Source organism: Grampus griseus (assembly GCF_964374135.1).
Source record: "Grampus griseus genome assembly, chromosome: 8".
Lineage (NCBI taxonomy): Eukaryota > Metazoa > Chordata > Mammalia > Artiodactyla > Delphinidae > Grampus > Grampus griseus.
The window spans coordinates 27,725,768-27,742,958 of record NC_139002.1 but is presented as its reverse complement, the minus strand read 5'-3'; positions in this window follow the sequence as shown (position 1 = coordinate 27,742,958).

Here is a 17,191-nt window from a genome sequence, read left to right as displayed (position 1 = left end):
TAAAATTGAGACTGTGATTTAAAATATTCCAAAAAACAAAAGACCAGGACCAGATGGCTTCACAGGTGAATTCTATCAAACATTTAGAGAAGAGCTAACACCTACCCTTCTCAAAATATTCCAAAATATAGCAGAGGAAGGAACACTCCCAAACACATTCTATGAGGCCACCATCACCCTGATACCAAAACCAGACAAAGATGTCACAAAGAAAGAAAACTACAGGCTAATATCACTGATGAACATAGAAGCAAAAATCCTCAACAAGTTTTAGCACACGGAATCCAGCAGCACATTAAAAGGATCATAGCACCATGATCAAGTGGGGTTTACCCCAGATAGGCAAGGAGTCTTTAATATATGAAAATCAATCAATGTAATACACCATATTAACAAATTGAAGGAGAAAAACCATATGATCATCTCAATAGTTGCAGAAAAAGTTTTCGACAAATTCAAAACCCATTTATTATAAAAACACTCCAGAAAGTAGGCATAGAGGGAACTTTCCTCAACATAATAAAGGTCATATGTGACAAACAGGCAGCCAACATTTGTCTAAATGCTGAAAACCTGAAACCATTTCTTCTAAGATCAGGAACAAGACAAGGTTGTCCACTCACACCACTATTATTCAACATAGCTTTGGAAGTTTTAGTCACAGCAACCAGAGAAATAAAAGGAATCCAAACTGGAAAAGAAGAAGTAAAGCTGTCACTGTTTGCAGATGACATGATACTATACATAGAGAATCCTAAAGATACTACCAGAAAACTACTAGAACTAATCAATGAATCTGGTAAAGTAGCAGGATAAAAAATTAATGCACAGAAATCTCCTGCATTCCTATACACTAATGATGAAAAATCTGAAAGATAAATTAAGGAAACATTCCCATTTGCCAATGCAACAAAAACAATAAAATACCTAGGAATAAACCTACCTAAGGAGACAAAAGACCTGTATGCAGAAAACTATAAGACACTGATGAAAGAAATTAAAGATTATCCAAACAGATGGAGAGATATGCCATGCTCTTGGATTGGAAGACTCAACATTGTGAAAATGACTATACTACCCAAAACAATCTACAGAATCAATGTGATCCCTATCAAACTACCAATGGCATTTTTCACAGAACTAGAATCAAAAATTTCACAATTTGTATGGAAACACTAAAGACCCCCAATATCCAAAGCAATCTTGAGAAAGAAAAACACAGCTGGAGGAATTAGGCTCCCAGACATCAGACTATACTACAAACCTACAGTAATCAAGACAGTATGGTACTGGCATAAAAACAGACATATAGATCAATGGAACAGGGTAGTAAGCCCAGAGATAAAGCCACACACATATGGTCACCTTATTTTTGATAAAGGAGGCAAGAATATACAGTGGAGAAAAGATAACTTCTTCAGTAAGTGGTGTTGGGAAAACTGGACAGGTACATGTAAAAGATTGAAATTAGAATACTCCCTAACACCAGACACAAAAATAAACTCAAAATGGATTAAATACCTAAATGTAATGCAAGACACTGTAAAACTCTTAGAGGAAAATCTAGTCAGAACACTCTATGACATATATCACAGCAAGATCTTTTTTGACTCACCTCTCAGAGAAATTGAATTAAAAACAAAAATAAACAAATGGGACCTAATGAAACTTAAAAGCTTTTACACAGCAAAAGAAACCATAAACAAGATGTGAATACAACCCTCAGAATAGGGGGAAATATTTGCAACTGAAGCAACTGAAAAAGGATTAATCTCCAATATTTACAAGCAGCTCATACAGCTCAATATTAAAAAACAAACAATCCAATCCAAAAATGGGCAGAAGACCTAAATAGACTTTTCTCCAAAGAAGATATACAGATTGGCAACGAACACATGAAAGGCTGCTGAACATCACTAATCATTGGAGAAATACAAATCAAAACTACAATGAGGTATCTCTTCACACCAGTCAGAATGACCATCATCAAAAAATCTACAAACGATAAATTCTGGAAAGGGTCTGGAGAAAAGGGAACCCTCTTGTACTGTTGGTGGGAATGTAAATTGATGCAGCCACTATGGAGAACACTATGAAGGTACCTTTAGAGACTAAAAATAGTACTACCATATGAGCCAGCAATCCCACTACTGGGCATATACCCTGAGAAAACCATATTTCAAAAAGTGCCATGTACCACAATGTTCACTGCAGCTCTATTTACATTAGCCAGGACATGGAAGCAAACGAAGTGTCCACTGACAGATGAATGGATAAAGAAGATGTGGCACATATATACAATGGAATATTACTCAGCCATAAAAAGAAACGAAATTGAGTTATTTGTAGTGCAGTGGATGGACCTAGAGACTATCATACAGAGTGAAGTAAGTCAGAAAGAGAAAAACATCTACCATATGCTAACACACATACATGGAATCTTAAAAAAAAAATGGTTCTGAAAACCTATGGGCAGGACAGGAATAAAGATGCAGACATATTGAATGGACTTGAGGACATGGGAAGGGGGAAGGGTAAGCTGGGATGAAGTGAGAGAGTGGCATGTACATATATACACTACCAAATGTAAAAGATAGCTAGTGGGAAGCTGCCACATAGCACAGGGAGATCACCTCGGTGCTTTGTGACCACCTAGAGGGGTGGGATAGGCAGGGTTGGAGTGAGACGCAAGAGGTAGGAGATATGGGGATATATGTATATGTATAGCTGATTCACTTTATTATACAGCAAAAACTAACACACCATTGTAAAGCAATTATACTCTAATAAACATGTTAAAAAAGAAAGTACTTTTTAACATTTTTAAATGATATATTTATTGCACATTATATGGTATGAAACAACTTCAGCAATATGTGTTTTTTTGGACCTGAAATTATTAAACAGAATTACGTCCAACAAAATGCAAAAGACCACATGAAAATGAAAGAAAAATATTAAGTATTATCTTCCACTGTTCAGGGAATTTGTGTGGCAAAACAGACTTTCAGGTGTTACCTCAGGATAGGAAATTTAGTCCTGGCTGTGGCCTAAGACTCTGAAATTCATTGTTATAGAGATAATGAATGAGGCTATTGCTCAATTAAGTAATTTAATAACTTTAATGGGAATGTGGAGATAGGATTGATTAGAAATGGACAGGGGGAAAGGAAAGGAGTTTCACCAAATTCTTTAAAAGTGAGAGAAACTTTTAAGACTTCATGAAATGAGAATTTTCTAAAATACCCAAAAAATAGAAGAATGACCTTTTTTGCATATCATGTTAAAATTATATTTTTTAATTTATCTCTGTTCCTATAAATATGCCATTTTAGATTTAACTCTACTGTCTCAGAGAATACAGATTACTAGTATACTATAATTTGTGCCTTGCTAAATAAATGTAATTTAGCTTCTTGAGCAAAACTAAATTAATATAATCCCTTAAAGATAAGAATCATCTGAACTATGAAGTCAGCTTGACTTTATAAATTCTAAGACAGGTTAAGAAAATATTGACTTTACAATGTTTGTCAGAATTATTCCTTTAATATAGCATAGTAAAAAAAAAAGAATAATGTATTAGAATACAGTTGTCCACTTGAGAAGTATATAAAATGATTTTTTTTTTTTTTTTGCCACACCACATGGCTTGTAGGATCTTAGCTTCCTGATGAGGGATTGAACCCTGGTCTTGGCAGTGAAATTGTGGTGTCCTAACCACTAGACCACCAAGGAATTCCCCCAAAATTCTATTATCCCCTGGAATTCATAGGCTACCCACTTGACTCTAGAGAGGGTTATTTTTTTCAGCAGCCTATCACATTGCTCATGATCTCTGGGAAACATGCTGCCTTACAATGGGCAATTATGACTGTCATTTTTCTCCCCACAAGAATAACTCTGGAATAACCAGGGAAGACAAGAATTCAAGGAAAGAGTAGAATTCCATGAGCAGCTTGATGATTTTATTACCTATTAGTCCCCCAGGATTTAATTTTCAGCTCAGGAGAGTATTCTCAGATTTTTTCATTGAATTGTCACCTGAAGATTTTGTTTCAGGAAACAGTTCACAAAAGCAAACTAAAAATTGAGTTTCTTTTTGGATCATCTGAAAAGCACATTTCTAAATGATGAAAAGCAGTTGTGGCTTTATGATGACATCTTCCCCAAACTCATGATCTCTGTAAGATATTTCATATATATAAGTAACAAAGTATTAGAGAAAATAATAGCATGTATTTTAAATTCTGATATTTTTTCATTAGGAAGCTTTTTGATAATTCATTATATTACCCATTTCTGTTGATTTATTAACTTTTTTTCCCTCTCACTCTAAAAGTAATCTATACTTAATAAATGTGTTTTGGAAATTCAAAAAGTCACTCACACAAATTCCTTGGCATTTTGGTCAATTTTTTTTTAGGTTCTTTCTCTTTCTCTCTGTATAAGCACACACACAGAGACATACATTTATATCTATATCTTGGTAAATACCTATTGACATAAATAAGAGCACATATTTTTCATTGACATAACATTGGTTTACAACATTATATAAGTTTTGTGTATACACATTATATTTTGACTTCTGTATACTCTATGGCATGCTCTCATTACCAAAATTTTAGTTTCCATCTGTCACCATAAACTTGATTCCCTTTACCCACTACTCTCATAACCTCTACTGTGTTCTCTGTATCTATGTGTTTTTTTGTTTGTTTTGTTTTGCTTTTTTTGTTTGTTTTGCTTCTTTGCTTCTTTATTTATTTTTATATTCCACAAATGAGTGAAATCATACACTATTTGTTTTTCTCTGTCTGACTTATTTTACTGATCATGATACCCTCAAGTTTCATCCATGTTGTTGCAAATGGCAATATTTCATCACTTTTTTTCATGGCGGGGTAGAGTTCCATCGCGTATATATACTGCATCTTCTTTATCCATCCATCCATCAATGGGCACTTAGGTTGCTTCCATATCTTGACTACTGTAAATAATTCTGTGATGAACATAACTGCATATATCTTTGTGAATTAGTGTTTTCATATCCTTTGAATAAATAACAAGTGGAATAGATGGATGTTATGGTAGTTCTATTCTTAATTTTTAAAGTAATTTTCATACTGCTTTTCATAGTGGTTGTACCAATTTACATTCCCACTAACAGTGTATGAGGATTCTGTTTTCTCCATATTCTAACACTTGTTATTTCTTGTCTTTTTTTTTATAATAGCCATTCTAATTGGAATGTGGTGATATCTCATTGTGGCTTTGATTTTTTTTAATATATATGTCTGTTAACCATCTGTATGCCTTCTTTGAAAAAATGTCTATTCAGCTTTTCTGTCCTTATATGAATTGGGATTTTCTGTTGTTGTTGAGTTGAATGAGTTCTTTATATATTTTGGATATTAACCCTTTATCAAATATATAATTTGAAAATATTTTCTCCCATTTATTAGGCTGTCTTTTCTTTTTGTTCATGGTTTCTGTTGCTGTGCAGAAACGTTTTAGTTCAATGAAGTCCCATTTGTTTATTTTTGCTTTTGCTTCCCTTTCCTGAGGAGACATATCCAGAAAGATACTGCTAAGACCAATGTCAGAGAGTGCACTGTTTCTGTTTTCTTCTAGGAGTTTATGCTTTCAGGTTGTACATTCAAGTCTTTAATCTATTTTTAGTTGATTTTTTGTATATGGTGTGAGATAGTGGTCTAGTGTCATTCTTTTGAATGTAGCTGTCTAGTTTTCCCAACACTATTGAAGAGACTATACTTTCTCCATTGTATGTTCTTTGCTCTTCTGTCATAAATTAATTGTCCATGTATGTGTTGGTTTATTTCTGCACTCTCGTTTTTGTTTCATTAATCTGCATGTCTGTTTTTCTGCCTGTAGCATAAAATTTTGATTACTATAGCTTTGTAATATAGTTTCATATCAGGGACTGTAATATATCCAACTTTCTCAGGATTGTTTTGGCTATACAGTGCCTTTTGTGATTCCTTGTAAAGTTTAGGATGTTTGTTCTATATCTGTGAAAAATGTTGTGGGGATTTCAATAGGGATGGTATTGAATCTGTAGATTGCTATTTGGACATTTTAGCAATGTTAATGCTTCCAATCCATGAGCACAAAATATCTTTCCATTTCTTTGTGTCTTCAATTTCCTTCAACAGTTTTATAGTTTTCTGAGTATAGGTCTTTTACTTCCTTGGTTAGATTTATTTCTAGGTATTTTATTCTTCTTTTTTATTGCAATTTAAAATGGGATTATTTTCTTAATTTCCCTTTCTGCTATTTCATTGTTAGTGTGTAAAAACACAATGAATTTTGTATATTGATTTTGTACCTTGCAACTTTATTGCATTAGTTTATTATTTTTGATAGTTTTTGGTAGCGTCTTTACAATATTATATATATATATATATATATATATATATATATATATATATATATATATATATATATATATATATATACAATCGTGTTAACTGCAAATAGTGACAGTTTTAATTTTCCAATTTGGATGCCTTTTATTCCTCTTTCTTGTCTAATTGCTCTTGCTAAGACTGTATTGAATAGGAATGTTGAGAGCAGGTTCCTTGTCTTGAAGACCATAACATTTTTGTACTAAATGTACAATATTATGTCCTGTACTTTCCATTTAATATTATATCAACATACCTTCTACATTATTATATACAAAGAATGAAATATCTAATATTCCTCTGAGTAGGTACATTTTAGATTTCTTAGCATTCCACCAAAAAATTGGAAAGAGATTATTTTCAGTTTTTCATGATGTTCATAATGTTCTATTCCTAATGTTTTTTTATGGACTATTACTATGAGTGAAAATCTGTGTATCAATATCTGATATTAGATTTATAATCTTATGAGCAATACATGAGAATATCTTTTTTATTTCATTTTTTGCAGCATTTACTGTCTTAAAAATATTCCTTAATTTAAATGGTGAAAAATACATACATTAATATCTTAAATTTGTAATTCTGGTAATACAAAAGGAAATTAATATTTTTCTATAATTTTAAGTCTATTTTATTTATCCTTTTGTGAATTTTGCATTTATTCCTGTTATCCATTTATATATTGGAATTTGAGTTTGTTTGGGTTTTTTTACAATTCAAATGTTCTGTCTGTTCCTCTTTTTATAAATAATAATACTATCATTTAGTTCTTTGAAATAAACCTATAAAAAATTTTAGCAGCTAATTGTACCTTTTGCTTTTTTCATTTATTTCAGATATATTCTTACTTTGTTTTTGCTCATTACAGCACCATTTTAATCAAACATTGTAAAGAATTTCAGTTTTTTATGAGAGTGAAATATGTTTATCTCATCCTTCATAATATTCCTTTACTCCTAAACTTAGGAATCTTTCTCTTCTTCAAAGGCTTGATCACTATTCATATATATGTGTAGATATCACTTATATATTTATGGTTTGATTTTCATAGAATTTAACTTTTAAATCCATTTGAGATATATTTTAGCCTTTAGAGTAAAAAATATTTAAAAGTATTTTCCACTCAGTTTGACTAATTGTCTTAACAATATGGGAGATTCATTTAAAGTTAACAGTTATATAGAGTGCGTGTGTGTAGTGTATTTTTTTTTAAATAAATTGCTTTAGAGAGCAGCCTCTGATGAAGAATTGAATGGGTTCCATCTCTTCCCCATCACTCTCTAGTTTGGAAATAGTTGTTTCATAAGCTCTTTTCTCAAATTTCTCATCTATGACAAAAGGGGAGGATAATAATAGCTCCTCTGACAAATTGTTGTATAAAGGATTGAGTTAAAATTCATGTTTAACAATTACTCATGACCAGACAGTTCTTGTGATTATTTACTCTGCTTTGATGAAATGTTTTACTAGTTTTTATGGTCAGTGTAATTATAAGGATTTTTATAGTTGTATAATGTCTTTTCTAAGACATTATATTTGGTTAAAATAACTTTGAAAATATTTGTAAAATGTCTGAACTAAACCTTATCCAGCTAAATATTTTGATTGCACAGTACTAGCTATAAAACCCATGCTCAAGGACGAGGGGAAGATGGTGGAAGAGTAAGACGCAGAGATCACCTTCCTCCCCACAGATACACCAGAAATACATCTGCACGTGGAACAACTCCTACAGAACACCTACTGAACACTGGAAGAAGACCTCAGACCTCCCAAAAGGAAAGAAACTCCCCACGTACATGGGTAGGGCAAAAGAAAAAAGAATAAACAGAGACAAAAGAATAGGGACAGGACCTGCATCTCTGGGAGGGAGCTGTGAAGGAGGAAAAGTTTCCACACACTAGGAAACCCCTTCACTGGTGGAGATGGGGGGTGGACAGGGGAGAAGCTTTGGAGCCATGGAGTAGAGAGCAGCAACAGGGGTGCAGAGGGCAAAGCAGAGAGATTCCCAAACAGAGGATCAGTGCCAATCAGCACTCACAAGCCTGAGAGGCTTGTCTGCTCACCCGCCAGTGTAGGTAGGGGCTGGGAGCTGAGGCTCAGGCTTTGGAGGTCAGATCCCAGGGAGAGAACTGGGTTTGGCTGCATGAACACAGCCTGAAGGGGGATAGTGCACCACAGCTAGCTGACAGGGAGTTGAGGGAAAAGATTGGAACTGCCTAAGAGTCAAGAGACCATTGTTTCAGGGTGCGGGAGGAGAGGGGATTCAGAGCACCGACTAAACAAGCTCCAGAGACTGGCGTGAGCCACGGCTATCAGTGCGGATACCAGAGACGAGCATGAAATGCTAAGACTGCTGCTACAGACACCAAGAAGGCTGTGTACAAGCACAGGTCACTATCCACACCACACTTCCCAGGAGCCTCTGCAGCCTGACACTGCCAGGGTCTCGTGATCCAGGGACAACTTCCCCAGGAGAACGCATGGTGCACCTCAAGCTGTTGCAAAATCACACCAGCTCTGCCGCTGCAGGCTCACCCTGCATACAGTACCCCTCCCTCCCTACCCACCCCCGGCCTGAGTGAGCCAGAGCTGCCTAATCAGCTGCTACTTTAACCTCATCATGTCTGGTTGGGGAACAGAGGCCCTCAGGCGACCTACACGCAGAAGCAGGGTCAAATCCAAAGCTGAAGCCCAGGACCTATGTGAGCAAAGAAGAGAAAGGGAAATTTCTCCCAGCAGCCTAGGGCCAGAGGATTAAACCTCCACGATCAATTTGATGTACCTGTATCTGTGGAACACCTGAATAGACAATGAATAATCCCAAAATTGAGGTGGTGGACTTTGGGAGCAACTGTACACTTGGGGTTTTCTTTCTGCATCTAATTTTTTCTGGTTTTGTTTATTTAGTTTAGCATTTAGAGCTTATTATCATTGGTAGATTTGTTTAATAATTTGGTTACTCTACTCCTTTTTTTAATATATATATATATTTTTTTCCTTTTTCTCTTTTTGGGAGGGTGTATGTGTATGCTTCTTTGTGTGATTTTTTCTGTATAGCTTTGCTTTTACCATTTTTCCTAGGGTTCTGGGGTTTTTTTGTGTGTAGTTTTTAGCTATTGTTATCATTGGTTGATTTGGTTTTTGGTTTAGTTGCTCTCTTCTTTCTTTCTTGTTTTCTTAAGTACTATTGTATTTTTTTAATTTTTAATATATTTTTTTAATTTTTTATTTTAATAACTTCATTTTATTTGATTTCTTTTTCTTTTTTTTTTTGACAGTTAAACATTTATTGGGTTTCTATTTTGTGCTTGGTATCATGCTGGAGGTTGACAGTATGTATTTACATTTTAGACAATTCCAAAAAATGCCTGAGAGAGATAAGAGTGGAGCTCAAGTATAACATTTCCTCACAGTATCAGGCATAGAGATCTGTACCTGTTAGAACAACTATGAATCCTGCCACAAGTGGAACAGCAAAGAACAGCATGTCCTACAGTAAGTCTGAGGGTATAATAACATACTAAATTCCATTGTTATTTATAATAACAAATGTTTTTTGTTAGTTTTACTTTTTAGTTTCTAATTTTTTAAGTATCTTTATTGGAGTATAATTGCTTTACAATGGTGAGTTAGTTTCTGCTTTATAACAAAGTGAATCAGTTATACATATGATATAATGTTAGATATGAAGAGATATGTTCCCATATCTCTTCCCTCTTGCATATACCTCCCTCCCACCCTCCCTATCCCACCGCTCTAGGTGGTCACAAACCACCTACCTGATCTCCCTGTGCTATGCAGCTACTTACACCGAGCTATCTATTTTATGTTTGGTAGTGTATATATGTCCATGCAATTCTCTCACTTTGTCACAGCATACCCTTCCGCCTCCCCATATCCTCAAGTCCATGCTCTAGTACGTCTGTATCTTTATTCCCACTTACCCCTAGGTAATTCATGACCATTTTATTTCTTAGATTCCATATATATGTGTTAGCATACGGTATTTGTTTTTCTCTTTCTGACTTACTTCACTCTGTATGACAGACTCTAGGTCCATCCACCTCACTACAACTAACTCAATTTCGTTTCTTTTTATGTTTCTTTTTTATATTCCATTATGTTTCTTTTTTATATTCCATTACATTTCTTTTTTATATTCCATTGTATATATGTACCACATCTTCTTATCCATTCAACTGTTGATGGAAACTTAGGTTGCTTCCATGTCCCGGCTATTGTAAATAGACTTGCAATGAACATTTTGGGACCTGACCCTTTTTGAACTATGGTTTTCTCAGTGTATATGCCCAGTAGTGGGATTGCTGGGTCGTATGCGAGTTCTAGTTTTAGTTTTTTAAGGAACTTCCATATTGTTCTCCATAGTGGCTGTATCAATTTACATTCCCACCAACAGTGCAAGAGTGTTCCCTTTCTTCCACACCCTCTCCAGCATTTATTGTTTCTAGATTTTTTGATAATGGCCATTTGGACCAGTGTGAGATGATATCTCATTGTAGTTTTGATTTGCATTTCTCTAATGATTAATGATGTTGAGCATTCTTTCATGTGTTTGTTGGCAGTCTGTATATCTTCTTTGGAGAAATGTCTATTTAGGGCTTCTTCCCATTTTTGGATTGGGTTGTTTGTTTTTTTATTATTGAGCTGCATGAGCTGCTTATAAATTTTGGAGATTAATCCTTTGACAGTTGCTTCATTTGCAAATATTTTCTCCCATTCTGAGGGTTGTCTTTTCGTCTTGTTTAGGGTTTCCTTTGCTGTGCAAAAGCTTTGAAGTTTCATTAGGTCCCATTTGTTTATTTTGTTTTTTATTCCATTTCTCTAGAAGGTGGTCCAAAAGGTTCTTGCTGTGATTTATGTCATAGAGTGTTCTACCTATATTTTCCTCTAAGAGTTTGATAGTGTCTGGCCTTACATTAAGGTCTTTAATCCATTTTGAGCTTATTTTTGTGTATGGTGTTAGGGAGTGATCTAATTTCATACTTTTACATGTACATGTCCAGTTTTCCCATAACCACTTATTGAAGAGGCTGTCTTTTCTCCACTGTGTATTCTTGATTCCTTTATCAAAGATAAGGTGACCATATGTGCGTGGGTTTACCTCTGGGCTTTCTATCCTGTTCCATTGATCTATGTTTTTGTGCCACTATCATACTGTCTTGAATACTGTAGCTTTGTAGTATAGTCTGAAGTCAGGGAGCTTGATTCCTCCAGCTCCATTTTTCATTCTCAGATTGCTTTGGCTATTTGGGATTTTTGTGTTTCCATACACATTGTGAATTTTTTTGTTTTAGTTCTGTGAAAAATGCCAGTGGTATTTTGATAGGGATTGTATTGAATCTGTAGATTGCTTTGGGTATTAGAGTCATTTTCACAATGTTGAGTCTTCTAATCCAAAAACATGGTATATCTCTCCGTCTATTTGTATCATCATTAATTTTTTTCATCAGTGTCTTATAATTTTCTGCATAGAAGTCTTTTGCTTCCTTAGGTAGGTTTATTCCTAGATACTTTATTCTTCTTGTTGCAATGGTAAATGGGAGTGTTTTTTAATTTCACTTTCAGATTTTTCTTCACTAGTCTATAAGAATGCCAGAGATTTCAGTGCATTAATTTTGTATCCTGCTACTTTACCAAATTCATTGATTAGCTCTAGTAGTTTTCTGGTAGCATCTTTAGGATTCTCTCTGTATAGTATCATGTCATCTGCAAACAGTGACAGCTTTACTTCTTCTTTTCTGATTTGGATTCCTTTTATTTCTTTTTCTTCTCTGATTGCTGTGGATACAACTTCCAAAACTATGTTGAATAATAGTGGTGAGAGTTGGCAACCTTGTCTTGTTCCTGATCATAGTGGGAATGGTTTCAGTTTTCACAATTGAGGACGATGTTGGCTGTGGATTTGTCATATATGGCCTATATTATATTGAGGCAAGTTTCCTCTATGCCTACATTCTGCAGGGTTTTTTATCATAAATGGGTATTGAATTTTGTCAAAAGCTTTCTCTGCATCTATTGAGATGATCATATGGTTTTTCTCCTTCAATTTGTTAATATGGTGTATCACATTGATTGATTTGCATACATTGAAGAATCCTTGCATTCCTGGAATAAAACCCACTTGATCATGGTGTATGATCCTTTTAATGTGCTGTTGGATTCTGTTTGCTAGTATTTTGTTGAGGATTTTTGTATCTATGTTCATCAGGGATATTGGCCTGTAGTTTTCTTTCATTGTGACACCTTGTCTGGTTTTGGCATCAGGGTGATGGTGGCCTCATAGAATGTCTTTGGGACTGTTCCTCCCTCTGCAAAAATTTGGAAGAGTTTCAGAAGTATAGGTGTTAGCTCTTCCCTAAATGTTTGATAGAATTCGCCCGTGAAGCCACCTGGTCCTGGGCTTTTGTTTGTTGGAAGATTTTTAATCACAGTTTCAATTTCAGTGCTTGTGATTGATCTGTTCATGTTTTCTATTTCTTCCTGATTCAGTCTTGGCAGCTTGTGCGTTTCTAAGAATGTGACCATTTCTTCCAGGTTGTCCATTTTATTGGCATAGAGTTGCTTGTAGTAATCTCTCATGATCTTTTGTATTTCTGCAATTTCAGTTGTTACTTCTCCTTTTTCATTTCTAATTCTATTGATTTGAATCTTCTCCCTTTTTTTCTTGATGAGTCTGGCTAATGGTTTATCAATTTTGTTTATCTTCTCAAAGAACCAGATCTTAGTTATATTGATCTTTGCTATTGTTTCCTTCATTTCTTTTTCATTTATTTCTGTTCTGATCTTTTTAATTTCTTTCCTTGTGGTAACTTTGGGATTTTTTTGTTCTTCTTTCTCTAATTGTTTTAGGTGCAAGTTTAGGTAGTTTATTTGAGACATTTCCTGTTTCTTAAGGTAGGATTTTATTGCTATAAATTTCTCACTTAGAACTGCTTTTGCTGCATTCCATAGGTTTTGGGTCGTCGTGTCTGCATTGTCATTTGTTTCTAGGTACTCTTTGATTTCCTCTTTGATTTCTTCAGTGATCACTTCATTACTAAGTAGTGTATTTTTTAGCCTACATGTGTTTGTATTTTTTACAAGTCTTTTCCTGAAATTGATATCTAATCTCATAGCACTGTAGTTGGAAATTATACTTGATCTGATTTCAATTTTCTTAAATTTACCAAGGCTAGATTTGTGACCCAAGATATGATCTATCCTGGAGACTGTTCCTTGAGCACTTGAGAAAAATGTGTATTCTTTTGTTTTTGGATGGAATGTGCTATAAATATCAATTAAGTCCATCTTTTTTAATGTATCATTTAAATCTTGTGTTTCCTTTTTTTTTCATTTTGGATGATCTGTCCATTGGTGAAAGTGGGGTGTTAAAGTCCCCTACTATGAATGTGTTCCTGTCGATTTCCTCTTTAATGGCTGTTAGTATTTGCCTTATGTATTGAGGTGCTCCTATGTTGGGTACATAATTATTTACAATTGTTATATCATCTTCTTGGATCGATCCTTTGATCCTCATTTAGTGTCCTTCTTTGTCTCTTGTAATAATCTGTATTTTAAAGTCTATTTTGTCTGATATGAGAATTGCTACTCCAGCTTTCTTCTGATTTCCATTTGCATGGACTATCTTTTTCCATCCCCTAACTTTCAGTCTGTATGTGTCCTTAGGTCTGAAGTGTGTGTCTTGTAAACAGCATATATATGGGTCTTGTTTTTGTATCCATTCAACCAGTCTGTGTCTTATGGTGGGAGCATTTAATCCATTTACTTTTAAGCTAATTATCAATTGTATGTTCCTATTCCCATTTTTAATTGTTTGGGGTTCGTTATTGTAGGTCTTTTCCTTCTCTTGTGTTTCTTGCCTAGAGAAGTTCCTTTAGTATTTGTTGTAAAGCTGGTTTGGTGGTGTTGAACTCTCTCAGCTTTTGCTTGTCTGTAAAGGTTTTAATTTCTCCATCAAATCTGAATGAGATCCTTGCTGCGTAGAGTAATCTTGGTTGTAGCTTTTTCTGCTTCATGACTTTAAAATGTGCTGCCAGTCCCTTCTGGTTTGCAGAGTTTCTGCTGAAAAATCACCTGTTAATCTTATGGGGATTCCCTTGTGTGTTATTTGTTGTTTTTCCCTTGCTGCTTTAATATGTTTTCTTTGCATTCAATTTTTGATAGTTTGATTAATATGTGTCTTGGCATTTTCTCCTTGGATTTATCCTGTATGGGACTCTCTGTGCTTCCTGGATTTGGTTAACTATTTCCTTTCACATATTAAGGAAGTTTTCAACTATAGTCTCTTCAAATTTTTCTCAGTCTCTTTCTTTTACTCTTCGTCTTCTGGGACCCATATAATTCGAATGTTGTCCCAGAGGTCTCTGAGACTGTCCTCAGTTCTTTTCATTCTTTTTTCTTTATTCTGCTCTGCAGTACTTATTTCCCCAATTTTATCTTCCAGGTCACTTATCCATTCTTCTGCCTCAGTAATTCTGCTATTGATCCCTTCTAGAGAATTTTTAATTTCATTTCTTGTGTTGTTCATTATTTCTTGTTTCCTCTTTAGTTCTTCTAGGTCCTTGTTAAATGTTGCATTTTCTCTATTCTATTTCCAAGATTTTGGATCATCTTTACTATCATTATTCTGAATTATTTTTCAGGTAGTCTGCCTATTTCCTTATTTGTTATGTCTGTTGTGTTTGTACTTTGCTCCTTCATCTGCTGTGTGTTTTTCTGTCTTTTCATTTTGCTTAGATTACTGTGTTTGGGGTCTCCTTTTCACAGGCTGCAGGTTCATTATTCCCATTGTTTATGGTACTGTCCCCTGTGGCTAAGGTTGGTCAGTGGGTTGTGTAGGTTATCTGGTGGAGAGGGCTAGTGCCTGTGTTCTGTTGGATGAGGCTGGATCTTGTCTTTATCATGGGCAAGTCCACATCTAAGGGTGTGTTTTGGGGTGTGTGTTGCCTTATTATGATTTTAGTCAGTCTCTCTGCTAATGGATGGGGCTGTGTTCCTCTCTTGCTAGTTGTTTGGCATAGGGTGTCCAGCACTGTAGCTTGGTGGTCGTTGAGTGAAACTGTGTTTTTGTGTTGAGATGGAGATCTATGGGATATTTTTGTCATTTGATATTATGTGGAGCTGGGAGGTCTCTTGTGGACCAGTGTCCTGAAGTTGGCTCTCCTACCTCAGTGGCACAGCCCTGACGCCTGGCTGGAGCACCAAGAGACTGTCCTCCAAACGGCTCAGAATAAAGGGGAGAAAAAATACAGAGAAAGAAAGAGGAAAAAAAATAAAATAAAGTAAGATAAAATAAAGTTATTACAGTAAAAAATAATTATTAAGAAAAATTTTTTTAAAGTAAAAAACAAACAAGCAAACAAAAAAACACAGACAGACAGAATCCTAGGACAAATGGTGAAAGCAAATCTATACAGACGAAATGTCACACAAAAGCATACACATACACACTCACAAAAAGAGGAAAAGGTGAAAAAATAATCTATCTTGCTCCCAAAGTCCACCACCTCAATTTGGGATGATTTGTTGTCTATTCAGGTATTCCACAGATGTAGGGTACATTAAGTTCATTGTGGAGCTTTAATGCACTGCTTCTGAGGCTGCTGGGAGAAATTTCCCTTTCTCTTCTTTGTTCCCACAGCTACCGGAGTTCTGCTTTGGATTTGGTCCCGCCTCTGTGTGTAGGTCGCCTTAGGGTGTCTCTTCTTCTGTCAGACAGGATGGGGTTAAAGGAGCCACTGATTCAGAGGCTCTGGCTCACTCAGGCCAGGGGGAGGAAGGGGTACAGAGTGCGGGGCAAGTCTGTGGCATCAGAGGCCAGCGTAATGTTGCACCAGCCTGAGGCATGCCATGCGTTCTCCCGGGGAAGTTGTCCCTGGTTCACGGGACCCTGGCAGTGGCAGGCTGCACAGGCTCCAGGGAAGAGAGGTGGGGATAGTGAACTGTGCTCGCACACAGGCTTCTTGGTGCCTGCAGCTGCAGCCTTAGCATCTCATGCCCGTCTCTGGGGTCTACGCTGATAGTCGCAGCTCACACTCAACTCTGGAGCTCTTTTAAGCAACACTCTTAATCCCCTCTCCTCATGCTCCAGGCAGCAAGGAGCAAGAAAAAATCTCTTGTCTCTTCGGCAGCTCCAGACTTTTCCCGGACTCCCTCCCGGCTAGCCGTGGTGCACTAACCCCTTCAGGCTCTCTTCATGCCACCAATGCCAGTCTTCTCCCTGGGATCTACACTCCGAAGCCCGAGGCTCACCTCCCAGCCCCCACCAGTTCTTGTCGGTGTGCAGACAAGCCTCTCAGGCTGGTGAGTTCTGGTCGGCACTGTTTCTCTGTGCGGGAATCTCTCCACTTTGTGCTCTGAACCCCTGTTACTGTGCTCTCTTCTATGGCTCTGAAGCTTCCCCCCATCCGCCACCCACAGTCTCCTCCCACGAAGGGGCTTCTACTGTGTGGAAACCTTTCATCCTTCACAGCTCTCTACCACTGGTGAAGGTCCCATCCCTATTCTTTTGTCTCTGATTTTTCTTTTGCCCTACCCATGTATGTGGGGAGTTTCTTGCCTTTTGGGAGGTCTGAGGTCTTCTGCCAGCATTACATGTGTGTTCTATATGAACAGTTTCACGTGTAGATGTATTTCTCATATATCTGTGGAGAAGAAGGTGATCTCCGCACCCTACTCTTCTGCCATCTTCTCCTGTCTCCTATTTTTCTTTCTTTCTTTTTCTCCCTTTTCTT